This window comes from Rutilus rutilus (genome assembly GCF_951802725.1).
Source record: "Rutilus rutilus genome assembly, chromosome: 7".
Taxonomy (NCBI): domain Eukaryota; kingdom Metazoa; phylum Chordata; class Actinopteri; order Cypriniformes; family Leuciscidae; genus Rutilus; species Rutilus rutilus.
This window is the reverse complement of record NC_140221.1, coordinates 28,877,178-28,891,101: the sequence shown is the minus strand read 5'-3', so window position 1 is coordinate 28,891,101 and position 13,924 is coordinate 28,877,178.

Here is a 13,924-nt window from a genome sequence, read left to right as displayed (position 1 = left end):
ATACTGTCTTTCCACACGATTCTAAAGACCTCTAAATTAGTTTGTTTCCATTTACGCTCTAAAATACGGGTTTCTCTCTTTAGAACATGCGTAGTATTGTTGTACCATGGTGCTTTACTTTTTTCTCTGACCTTTTTTAATTTAATGGGTGCAACAACATCCAATGTTCAAGAGAGAATGGTGCTCATAGTGCTAGTTAGTTCCTCTAGTTCATCTGTTTGTTTGGGTTCACTGAGCAGCTGAGACAGATCAGATAAGCAATTTGAGAAATTATCTATGGTGGATGGAAGGATTGTTCTGCCTAGTTGATAACGCGGCGCCGCATGACATATTACAGCAGTACGTAATATGCAAGTTACCATGTAATGGTCAGTGACATCATCACTTTGTGGAATGATATCTATATCGGTTGGATCGGTTCCATGTGATATAATTAAATCGAGTGTATGATTAAGACGATGAGTTGGTCCGGTGACGTTTTGCTTGACCCCAAATTAATTTAATAAATCTGTAAACGCAGCCCCTAACGCATCATTTGGATTATCTACGTGTATGTTAAAATCTCCAACAATTAATGCTTTATCGACATTGACTAATAGGTCTGAGAGAAAATCTGCAAACTCTTTTAGGAAATCAGCGTAAGGCCCAGGCGGTCTATATACGGTAGCCAAGGCTAGAGATAATAGGGATGTTTTTCTAACATCTAAGAGCGTAACATTTAGTACAAGTACTTCAAACGTAATAAACTTATAACCCGTTTTCTGAGTAACATTGAGAATATCTCTATAGATTGTTGCAACACCGCCGCCACGACCAATCAGACGGGGCTCATGCTTATAGGAGTATCCTGCTGGAGTAGACTCATTTAGACCGAAATAATCATTTGGTTTAAGCCAGGTTTCAGTAAGGCAAAGTACATCGAAGCTATTATCTGTGACTATTTCATTTACAATAACTGCCTTAGGTGTGAGTGATCTAATGTTTAGAAGACCTAGCTTTAGAAATTGTTTTTGTTTACTAATAGCAACATTTTCTGTTTTAATAACAATTAGATTTTTCCTAGATCCTGCAGTAGATTTATTATTTGATCTCACTAAACGAGGAATAGACACAGTTTCTATGCAATGTTCTACACTAGTATTTATATCAGTTAAATTGGTGCAGCAGAGACTATGATTTGGACTTTTGGTTACTAGTCAAAAGGTATTTAACATTTTGGAGATGTTATCCGACAGAAGATCTGCTCCGAATCTGCTTGGGTGTAAGCCATCAGCACGGAAAAGCCTAGGACGCTCCCAAAACAGATTCCAGTTATTTACAAAGAGCAGTTTCTGCTCATTGCACCATGACATTAACCATTCATTTAGCGCAAATAATCTGCTGAACTTTTCATGCCCTAGTCGGTACGTGGGAAGCGGTCCTGACACTATGATCGTTGTTTCAGGCGATGTGCTGCGTACCGTATCGATCAGATTCCTGAAGTCTTTCTTCAGAACCTCCGTCTGGCGCAGCCTGATGTCGTTCACTCCCGCGTGCAGGACCACAGTTCCGACGCGCTCGTCACCGTTCAGAATCTCGGGAACGTGAGTAGCGATTTCAGAAACACGAGCACCAGGAAAGCAGTGACTGTGCACCTTACTTTTACCTAACGTAGCGTGTACATGCCGAACTATGGAATCGCCGATGATCACAGCATCGCGTTCTGTTTCGCGAAGAGGGGAGAAGCGGTTTTGTGTGGATAACTCGAAAACCGGGAGGGTCGGAGAGAGTCTTGGTCTAGACCTGACTCGTGTCTTCCGCTGCGGATCCACCCAGGCTTCGTGGTGGCGTGTTGGAGCCGGAGTGAACGAGACCATGGCTGATCGCGACCTCAGCGCTCGGGACCGATGCTGAGAAGCGCACGGAGTAGACGAGGTCGGAGTCAGCGGGTTACCCATATGGAAAAAGTTTGCTAAAAACTCATGTGATTCTTATATGTTCCAACAGAATATTGTAAGGGACATATATGCTGCAAAAACCACATATATAAATTGCATAATATTCATGTATTTTTAATCATATTATGTCATATATGTCCTACATACAACTGAAGCCATATAGATTTTCATGATGTAAAAACATAGGAAAATAATGTTAATTTAATATGAATGTCCAGCATGGATGTGTATAAAACACAGTGCAGTTTACCAGTCAGTATAAGGCTGTACTTCACTCATGCTTGTTCTTATCTTGTCCTGAGTCGAGCCCTATGCCTGTAGTCAATCATGGTTACTGTATATACTGTATAATCAGCCTTAGATGAAACACAACATTTAAACTACACACACAAGCATACATTTTAATTACAAAATTATTTATTAGAGTGTGTTCTACAAGATACAGTTGCATATTTCACATCTAAATAATTTTCATTTTAAATCCTGCATCACCAGATTTCATTTTCATTTGTGACAATTTCTCTAAACTTTATCACAGTACAACTATGGTAGCCTATTCACCTTATTTTCGAACGCGGAAGTAAAGATGGGTCCAGTTTCCGGTTTTTGTGCGGCACTTCCGTTTCCTCGCTTCTCTGGGCTAACTAACGATATCGATTGCGAAGGATTATGCAGAGTTGACAGAAAAATGTTACACATGCCGTAGCAGATGAATACAACAAAGAACTAAAGCCCCGCCTCACCCAGGTCGGGTTCTGGACCTGGTTGAAAACACTCATGCATCTAGCTGGTAGATTGCCAAAACTTCGCCGGCGCCTTCAGCACCGCCCTAAACACGGTCGAGCCAATGCTGGACTAAGTTAATATATCTATGGAGGTAGGCTATTTTGTCATGTCAAATGTATTAATAATGTCATCAGAATGCAACCAAAGCACATGATAGCAATAAGTAGATCATAGATGGCTATAAATAATTATAAATCATACAAAATAAATGCCATGATGATCATGCCATGATGACTAGATTTTATACAGGGGTTACTATAATGATTTTGTTTCTCCTTGGAGTTTTTATTCAGACTTCGTAGCCCAGCCACTTTTCTGGTATCGGGTGGTCTTCTGTAGGTCTTGTGTTCACGAAATGAAAAGAACAAACATACGGTCGTTTCTTCAAATGGGCTGCGTGGCGTGTCCGTTATTTCGGCTCCCATGTTAACCGGTTATTTAGAGCTTGCACACTGCCTGCGTGACACGCGCGTCTCAGGGAAAATGCGTGCATGCTAGAAATAGAATCGATGCCTATTTTTCACGCGACACGCAAGCGTTTCGGAAGCGTTTCCAGGTAAAATAGAATAGGAAAATATGTTTGTATGTCATTTTGATATGAATACATATTAATGACATTTTGATGTTTGAATTTAGGTTTTGACATAAATGCAGATATAGCCTAAATGTAAAAAAATATATATATATTATCGATTTTCAAATATTGCACCTGTCAATACAGAACGAAATATTCTGTAGCCTATTTTGCCGTCAATACTGCCGACGTTGTCTTTGCTGCTATATATTTATGTTTAACATTAAGTGCCTTCCACAACTCTCTCCCCATATGTCGAATATATCACCAATGAGGCTTATCATGTCACCTAGCAGCAGCAACGCCTCGTCAGAGACGTTTCTGGTGTGCAAAGACATAGAAAACACCACGCAACAGAAACGCCACGCAGCCAGTGTGTCGCCGGTCGTATAGGGCGCCTGATTATTAAAATGTCAATAATTCGATGATTAAAACACTCCTGCTCCAAGTAAATCTTTCTTTTGTGCCAGTTATTATGACAACCTATAACTGCACAAACAATCCCGGTCTTCCTCGAAGCCATAACGATGAGTTTGTTGTTACGAACAACGCTCGCCAGTGACCGGAAGTGCCTTACCGGAAGTCTCGCACAAAATACCGTCAACTGGCTGCGTCCGTATTTCCGTTAAAAATAAGGTGAATACAACAGTTCTATTCAGCATAAAACTTTCCTAAATGTCGAAGTGTTTCTTATGGGTAAAATAAAAAATAAATTCAAAAAAATCAAAAAAATAATTCAGTGGCTTAGTAAATATCACAACAATAATTAACTTTATTCACTTAATAAAATCTCTGAATATCATTTACTTGATAGTTTGAGTTGAACATACCGAAATAGGCTAATTGACTAAAACTCCAACAATTAATTTTGTCTGAAATTTACAGTTATATTTAAGTTTGAAGTTTTTCACTAAAATAATTTAGTATTTGACTAACCAATTATTTATTTAAAATACACTGAGCTAATATTTGTGAAATTTCCATCACCATATTTGAGAATGGATAATTAAAATGATCTGTTTCAAGAACCACAAATATTACTTAAATAAAATCAATATTATTAATATTTAACACGCATAAGAAATTAAGTTTACTCAATTAAAACAATGCGCGCACCTCCTCCCTCCCCCCTCCACTCTGACGTGACGACAGCTCAGCGGTTGAGTGAGCGCGCGCTGTTTGAATTCTCTTCAGAGAGCTCTTCTCTTCTCAGCGGCGCAGAATTGGTGCTTTTCCTCTGTGAAATTCAGGTGTGTGGATGTTTTATTTGATCTGTATAATCATTAATGTGCTTTAAATCATTTTATTTAATGCGAAAGAACATACAGAGATGCAATGTTACTCACCGAGTGTCGGCTCGCGTCTGCCTTTTCGCATGATTGTAACGCCTTGCATAAACACACGACTATATTCCTAAAGATAATGAATAGAACTAATTTGGATGATAAAATGTCCTCAGAACTGTGCACTGTTTGTTTATTGGCAGGTTATGGAGTCAGTCGCGTCGCAGCGTCTTTCGGCTGTGAGTGACGCAGGACGGCGGTGTAAAGTTAGAGGCTCCCCGGCAGAGGCGAGTCCATCTCCGGCACGGGAACCAGCGCTGATCCGGTGGATATTGGATAACAGACCGGTTGATTACACTTGAATGTTTAGGCCTAAATGTTTAAGTTTTACTTCGAAAATGTTTCTTACATGAGTTTAAATGTAGGCAATATTGTATATGTGTTAAAAATAGTATAAAATATGCTGTATTGCTGTAGGCTACTCATCGACAATAAAGGCCAATGTCATGTAGTTATACTGGTGGTTGTATGGAATATTTGTACAAAGGTTTAGAGGAAATAAAAAAGTTAATATTACTGGCATATAAACACAGTTATTATTACTCATAAATATTTGTTTTTAAATGTTTTCCCCCCAATTATTTCTACTCAATTTTATTTGTTAATGTACTCAGTTACTCAGATCTATTTAATTAGTTTTACTTACATTTACTCAGTTAATACAGTGTATGTAATTTATTTCACCGCTTAAAAATCTAATTAATATTAATAATAAAGTGTAAAAATGTTTCACCAAACACAAATCATATTAAAAGTTTTTAGATTGCATCACCACCAGAGTTCATATAGAAAAACATATTCCAGCCAATTTTCAACATTTTAATCACTGTTCTAGAAACATATTTGACTCAACTTTGTTCATTTGCAATAATATGTTATGATTTGTTCACAAACAACAGGCCCAGACAGTTCACAATTAATGTAAATACACAGTCTTACAATGTCATTGCTTTATTCTGCTCTTTCAAATCCTGTAGGAAAATTAACAGTCTTCATAAAGGTCAGTGATATTCTGACAGCTAGTAATCCTCGAACCGGCTTCTGCACTGTACAGTTTAAAGGGATACTCCACTTTAAAATGAAAATTCTGTCATCATATACTCACCCTCATGTTGTTTCAAACCTGTATGAATTTCTTTCTTCTGCTGAACAGAAAGGAAGATATTTAGAAGAATGTCAGTAACCAGACAGTTTCTGGTTCCATTGACTTCCATAGTAGGAAAAAATATACTATGGAAGTCAATGAGACCAGAAACTGTGGTTACTGATATTCTTCTAAATATCTTCCTTTCTGTTCAGCAGAAGAAAGAAATTCATAAAGGATTGAAACAACATGAGGGTGAGTATATGATGACAGAATTTTCATTTTAAAGTGGAGTATCCCTTTAAAAATTTGCCAACTGCATATAAGTGAATCAGATGTTGGTCATCAAAACATGAAATCTGTATGAAACATATAAACAAATGACACAAAACTTGTATAAATTCTATATTACTTTAATTTGACTAGCATATGATTCAATATAAGAACTTTAAATGATTTATATATGAATTTTATATGAGTTTTATATATTTCTACTAATACCATACACATTTGCATACTTTTGTCATGTAAAACTCATATAAGTCTTTTAACAGTATTCATATATAACGCAAAAATCCCCTACAAGTTGTATGTGTGTTATTTAGTATGAAAGTGGCCATAATCGGTCTGATTTTGTATAGGACATGTATTATATGAAACACAGAAGGTAATTCTGGCCGATTTAAGTAAGGAAGATATATGGTTGCTGTATATGAACCATGCAGGTTTTTTTCATATGGGTAGTAACGTTAAAGGGATACTCCACTTTTTTCGGAAATATGCTCATTTTACAACTCCCCCAGAGTTAAACAGATGAGTTTTACCGTTTTAGAATCCATTCAGCCGAACTCCGGGTCTGACGGTACCACTTTTAGCATAGCTTAGCATAGATCATTGATTCTGATGAGTCCAGTAGCATTTCTTTCAAAATGACCAAAGAGTTTCAATATTTTTCCTATTTAAAACTTGACTCTTCTGTAGTTAAACCGTGTACTAAGATCGACGGAAAATGAAAAGTTGCGATTTTCTAAGCCTATATGGCTAGGAACTACTCTCATTCCAGCGTAATAATCAAGGAACTGTGCGGCCGTACCATGGGTGCAGCAGGCGTAGTGATATGACGCAGCGCCTGAAAATAGTCCCCAGCTCGGTAACTTCTTCCAACGTGACCGGGACTAAGTTTGTCTAACCTATTAGACCTATTTTCAGGCGCTGCGTCATATCACTACGCCTGCTGCACCCATGGTATGGCCGCACAGTTCCTTGATTATTACGCCGGAATGAGAGTAGTTCCTAGTCATATAGGCTTAGAAAATCGCAACTTTTCATTTTCCGTCGATCTTAGTACACGGTTTAACTACAGAAGAGTCAAGTTTTAAATAGGAAAAATATTGAAACTCTTTGGTCATTTTGAAAGAAATGCTACTGGACTCATCAGAATCAATGATCTGTGCTAAGCTATGCTAAAAGTGGTACCGTCAGACCCGGAGTTCGGCTGAATGGATTCTAAAACGGTAAAACTCATCTGTTTAACTCTGGGGGAGATGTAAAATGAGCATATTTCCGAAAAAAGTGGAGTATCCCTTTAATCACTGATTTGTGTGCATCGGCACGTGATGTTTCAAGAGCTAAACGCCGGTCTATCAGCTCGGCTTGTCTCAATAAAAGGTCGTGGATCTGTTTCTCAACAGCTTCCAGTTCAGACTGCAGTGCGTGCAGCTCAAATGTGTCCTCACCTGCACCAAAAGGTAGACTACTTACATCTGATATATTCGCCATTTTAACAGATGGACAGTAAGTTAGCAACGAAGCTACCAGTGATGCTATCAATATTAATACTAATTTATGACTGAATTCTTGGATATAATCCGTCTTTTTAGTGGTAAGGGTGTAGAGTAGACGCACGATAAGCGAAAAAAAAAGAAAAAAAAAATGTTTGTTTGTAAGTGAGTGTGGAGAAGACGCGTTCAGCCGTGATACACACGAGTAACCTTTAAGAGTATCCGGTGTTGGATCACTAATAGGCTTGAGACGCGTCTGCTCAACAGTCCGCGTTTTAACAATGAGGTTTGAGCAGTAGTGCTTCTCAGTGAGGAAAAGTAGAAAATGTTCGTTGTAAGTGAGTTTAAAGAGAAAATCAAGAATTATAAATCAAATCGGTAGAGCTCCAAAGACAACAACGCGTTCAGACGCGACGCATGCGCATTCAAAAAGTAACAGTAACAGCCAAAAGTTCTGAAACACTGCATGTTTGAAATAATCAGGGCTGGGTTTCCCGATAACGTTGTCTCTTAGCGCGATACGAAGACTCTTAAGGTATAACTTAACTGAAGGTATACCATTTCCCCAAACCATACCTTAGGAAGCTGCTTAAGATATACCAACGCTATCTCACGACCAATTCGTACGAATTCGTACGAATGATAAAAAGTTGGCTAATTCGTACTAATTCGTACGACCTGACTCGTACGAATTTGTACGATTTGTCTAAACCCACGTGATGGGTAGGTTTAGGGGCGGGGTCAGGGGTAGGTCATTCGTATGAATTCATACGAATTGGCCAATTCGTCAAATATGTACGATTTTGCACAAAACGTACTAATTCGTACGAGTCAGGTCGTATGAATTCGTACGAATAAGCCACCTCGTAGAATTTGTACGTTTTCCCGTGAGATCGGGCTCGATATACCTTCCTACGTGCGACGTTACCCGGTGCTGTCCGTGGCGATGGTGCTGAATTGGTTGATATCGATGGCTCGAGATCAATTATTCTCTCTTGCAGGGGCTGTTAATGTGAGAAAGCGGTGTTCTTTATAAAAGAAGCACTTCAGAAATAGTTGAAATTGCATTTATTAGGACTAATGGGATATTATAAAAAAATTATCCAAATTATAATAGCCTATAATAGCCTAACCTAGGCTACATATTTTTAAATTGTATCATATATTGCTGCCATAATAACCATTTCAAATTTTTACGTGCTTTCTTCTCTTTCCCATTTTTGTTCGCTGAGGTGGAGCTGCGATGAAATATTGTTCTTGTAAATACTTTCCAGCATTTCAGTAATAAAAGTGTACATCTAACGTACGGTGCTCAGCAGTGATCAAAAAGGATTTAAACAGTGGATTTTGAATCTCTTCTTGTAAACTCAGAGATGTGGATTCAGATGGCAATTAAATTACTACACGACCTGTTTGTCAAAAAACAGTAGGCCCTAGGTACTAATTTGGCCAGGGATTTTTACGCGGGTTGGGTGAGAAAAAATACTGATGGCACTAAAATCACCAACTTGCCACTGTAAATGTTTAAAATACGAGCCCATGAGAATAGGAATAGGACTTCTGACAGTAGGCTATGCTTTCACTGGCCTTTAAAAGCGCTCTTTAATTAAATTAATAATATTGTATAATAATATAATTAAAAATCTAACAACAATCAGTGTAATGACAATTTTATTCTTTGCATAAAAACACTTGAATTAGCCTAATTGAATACTGTCTGGGTGTATTAAAACTTCAGAATTATATTCGTATAGACCTGCAACAGTGATAAGGTAAAGCTAAGAGTGGTCCAGACCAACCTTCCGAACGTATGACTTACAAAAGGTATAGCCTACTTAACTAAGAACGTTTCGGGAAACACGTATTAACGATAAGGTACAGCTTAAGGTGTAACTTTTGAACGACGTAGCGTTAAGGAGGTTTCGGGAAACCCAGCCCTGACCCTTTGATCTAAAGATGTATACTTCAGTGCTTTAAATTTAGACTTATTACAAATATAAAATTAATTTAAGAAATAATTAAATAGAAATACCAGTAGTTAATTTGGACAAGAGTGAAGAAAAAGCACTCATAACGGACCCATTACTTTAAAGAATCTAGTTTTGTGATCTTAATACACTGCATAATAGTCTTTTTTTTTGTCTTTACTGTTATTCTAAAATGTGGTCTAAATGTATCAGTCAACAGTATGACTGGTTTTTGTTTAGTCTACATTAAATTTTCTTAAACATTTTCATGTTAAAGTGAAACAATTTAAATGATGGCATTCTAAAATATAGACATTTGTAAGGAATTCATGTACCCTTGTTATATACAAAAATCATATGACCCATGAGTCATAATAAGTAATTAATTTACACTGCAGCATTAAAGAAACTATGAAAAGAAGAGTAATCTTTAAAGTCCTCCACTAGAGAGGTTTACTCTTAAGCAATTCAGCAACATATGATTCTGATTAATTCAATACACAAAAAAAAGAAGCTACCATTAAATTAAACTATATGTTTAGGTTGGTTATCAAGAAAGTGAATTTATGAAGGCATCAGACCTAATTTGTCATAACATGTGTTGCTATTAATAATTTATTTGAAATAAATTATTTAATATACAAATATACAAAGCTCAATACTGCAGTTAACTAAATAATGCCAGGTAATTAGTTGGTGCTGATCTAAGCTTGCAGCTGTTTGTTCGAACTCCTTATGGTCCATGTTAGCAGTTGGCATGATCAGAAATAAATGTAGCTTTGACAGCGGAAACCAGACAGAGGAATGTGGGTGTCCGGTTTAGACGCTTTTCACGTGTCAGGACAGGAGTCTTTTGAATGGGGTCACTGCAGCCAAGTGTCATAATTCAGGACCTTGTATGGAACACGACCAATATAAGCAAACGGATGTCTTGATGACTGTCTTGATAAAAAAAAAGTATTAAAAATGTTTCCTTCAAACATGATAAACAAAGTAATTAAACATTTATGGCTTAAAGAAAATGTAGATTGAAAAGATTGTTATTTCTATTGCAACCTTATGCAGCTGAATTATTCAGTTTGTGGATAATTTAAAATGTTAACTTTGATTTAAAAAGTTCGAAATGGTAACAAAGCAAAATTATTTATATGTATCAACTCTAGGCGGTTCCATTAGTTTTGACATTTAACGTGTTAAAACATTGAATGCACTTTTCTTTAATTTCTAAAATGTATTTTTTAGAACTCAAAACACATTATGCTGTGTGTAAATCATGTTCTGTTTTATCTGTTTACTTTTGAGCTAAACACTATATCCCCTGAAGGTATTTAGGGCTGTGAGTGATGAGAAACTTGATAGTTGTTGGCTGTTTGTGGCTATCAATTATTGCTGTAGAGAAGCCTTTATGAGCTGCTGAACTCAGACTATTTACACAATGAGAGCTATTCCAAAACAGTTTAAAACACAGCAGGTGTGAAGCTGTCAACCTCTCATCTTAATGTGTTTTAAATGTTAAAGAGTCTATGAAGCCAAGCTGCCTTACTGCATACTTCTCTAATGTTTTGGCACATTACTGACAGTACTTTCATACAGTTCATTCTCTGAGGGCATTGCAATGTAGGCCTGAATATACTTTACATACTCAACTATGTACAGGCCATTCAAAATACTGTCCCTTACAAACATCTTGCCACTGCCATACATTGAGAATGTCTCATATATTTCTCCACTTTTTGTCTCATATAAAGAAAAAAAGTGACTACATTTTAATTTAGTTTCAGGCAGGGTTGTAAACATTACTGACATCGACAACATTCAGAATAGCATTTGATTTTTAAACATATTTCTTTCCTTATATTTTTCTATAGGATTATTTACCATAATTGAACAAGTTTTGACCCCACCCTCTGAATTCCCTTTGAGCCACTTACATCGCACAGGCATATATAACACGTCCTGTAAGAGAAATGACCAAGAGAGCAAGTATATATATATATAGTACATGTTTCTGTAGACTGTTTGGCTCGGACAAGACTGAGCTGCAGGGCACAACAGGGCAGTCGTCACAGTTGGCATTTGGCAACATTTGCAGGAACGTGCAAATAGGATGCCAAGCAAGTTTTGAAACATTAAGGAAATGGCTTTGAATGCGGTAAAGACCTTAAAGCATAGCAGATTTAATTTCTTCAATAACATCCGACTTTTGCATGGAATGACAAATGTAATTTATTACTCAAAGCCAATTAGTATTGAATGCATGATGGAAATTGGCTACTAAAAATTTACGACTACTAATTGGCAGTAAATATTGAACATTTATCTAACTGTACTAATATATATATATATATATATATATATATATATCGTTTTTTTTCAATTTCTTTATAGAAACATGACATTTATTGAATACAAACATCATTATTGCCCATGCAGGAAAAAATATACCATTTATGATTATTGCCTTTAAGTGGTGTATGGGGAGTGTTGACACAGCAAACTTTTTTTAATGTTTTTTATTTATGAAAGGTTTTAGCAATATTTTAAGCAAGTAAGTCTATTGTGGAAATATATTTAGTAAAAGCTAAAAAATGGAAAAAGTAACATAACTAGAATTTCAGGAAAATCTACAAAGAAAATGTCAGTGGTGCATGCCCATGCAAACTTGTTCTGGGTGCTTGCAATAGTGTTACTATCCAGTTGCTAAGGTGTCTTCAGTGGTTGTTAGCATATTGCTATGCTGTTTCTAGATTGTACTGGGTGATTGCTATGTGATTAAGTACTGGCCCAAGTCAAATGAGCCCACCCCAAAGTCTCTATGAGATTCATTAGATCTGGCTCTGACCCCTCCTTCATTCCAAGTTTATGGGGTATATTGTTTTATTTATTTTGAAAAGTTTTAAATATGAGCCATTGTTTTGAACTTGAACATTTTTAGTTATTGATTTGTATAAAATAACAACATGTACAACAGAAACAAATGATAAAAGTTTGTATTTGTGTTTATGTGTGAGTATGAGAAATCGATGTGACGTAAGAACAAATTTTCAGTTAAACTTTTCAGGTCACTGATATAGTTGAGCATTGCCATAAGTTGCCTGGCCTTTAGATTTACTCTAATTTACTAAAAAAAAATCATAAAGAAATGTTTAAATGTGGCAAAACCGTGTTTGAAACCAACATAGATAACATTTCTAGACAAAAAGCTTTTATGCAGAAGGGCTTGTCCTCTGTCCCATGACTCTGCTCAAATTATGGGAGTAACTTCTGTTAAACTGTAAACAATCAGTGAAAAGTTTGCTCTGTGAATGCAATAATATGCATTTTCAAAAACTGGGTACAATGAGATGATATTATTCTACTCACCCTTCAACCATCAAACATTAAAAGTAAATTTTAAAATATTTCAATAATAAAATATTTCATTGTAGTAATATATCTATGTATTGTGTAACATATGTTGCCTTTATCAAAAATGTTCATTAACTGGAACATTAAGTGATCATATTTCAGTGATTTCTGTAATTTTGATAGACAATAAATATTGTGTTTCCTGCTTTAGAAGCATTCCAGTAAACACTGCTCATAAAATCAGAAGTGAAAAGGGAAGACAATTATATTTTAATACATCTGTGAAAATAATCCTGGAAGGAGATGTGAGGATTTGTGGAGAAAATCAAGAGATTCTTAGTGCATTTTAGTGAATTATTCATGGTTATTTAATAAAAATCGAGGGAGCAGACCACAAATGTGCAGTACATGTTGTCTTTATTCATACTGTTACAGTGGAATACAAAAGAAAAAAAGGTAAAAGAGCTCTTGCCATAGATATTCTTGTTACACCATGTCATCCTCAACTGACAGATAAATATTATTTGTAGCACAACCTTATGATTGTAAATGATTTGTTTCAGTGTTTTTGAGTGGAACTTCTCCAAACCATAAGTGCCTCCCATAATCTAAAAAGTAGTAGGCTTATTAGGAAAAAGGTGCATAGCCTCTGTGACAACTAACCTCTGCCATAGGAATACACACACATGCATCCACTAGTAGTCTATATGGCCATTAGTATGTTCATTCTTAAGAAAACATTTTTTAAACAGTACCCGATTAGGGGCTCTTGGCTTGTAACAATAACAGAACCCTTTTTGGTGCTAAATATAACTACTTTTGCAACTCTTTTTTCCCATAAAGAATTGTGTTTTGAACTGTGCTATAAAGGACCTTAATGGTGTAATAAGCAATATATTGTTATAAGCAATAAGCCCCAAGAAGCCATGGTACAGTGAATTTAGAGCAGCTAAGGGTCGTTGTTAAATCAACTAAAACACTCTGTTCTTATTGCCTTTATAAAATGGTTATTTTGCATACCTGGCAAGGTTTCATAAAATAAACATGCAGACACAAAAATGTAAAGCTATTGATAAACAAAATATTCTTCCGCCGCAATGTAGT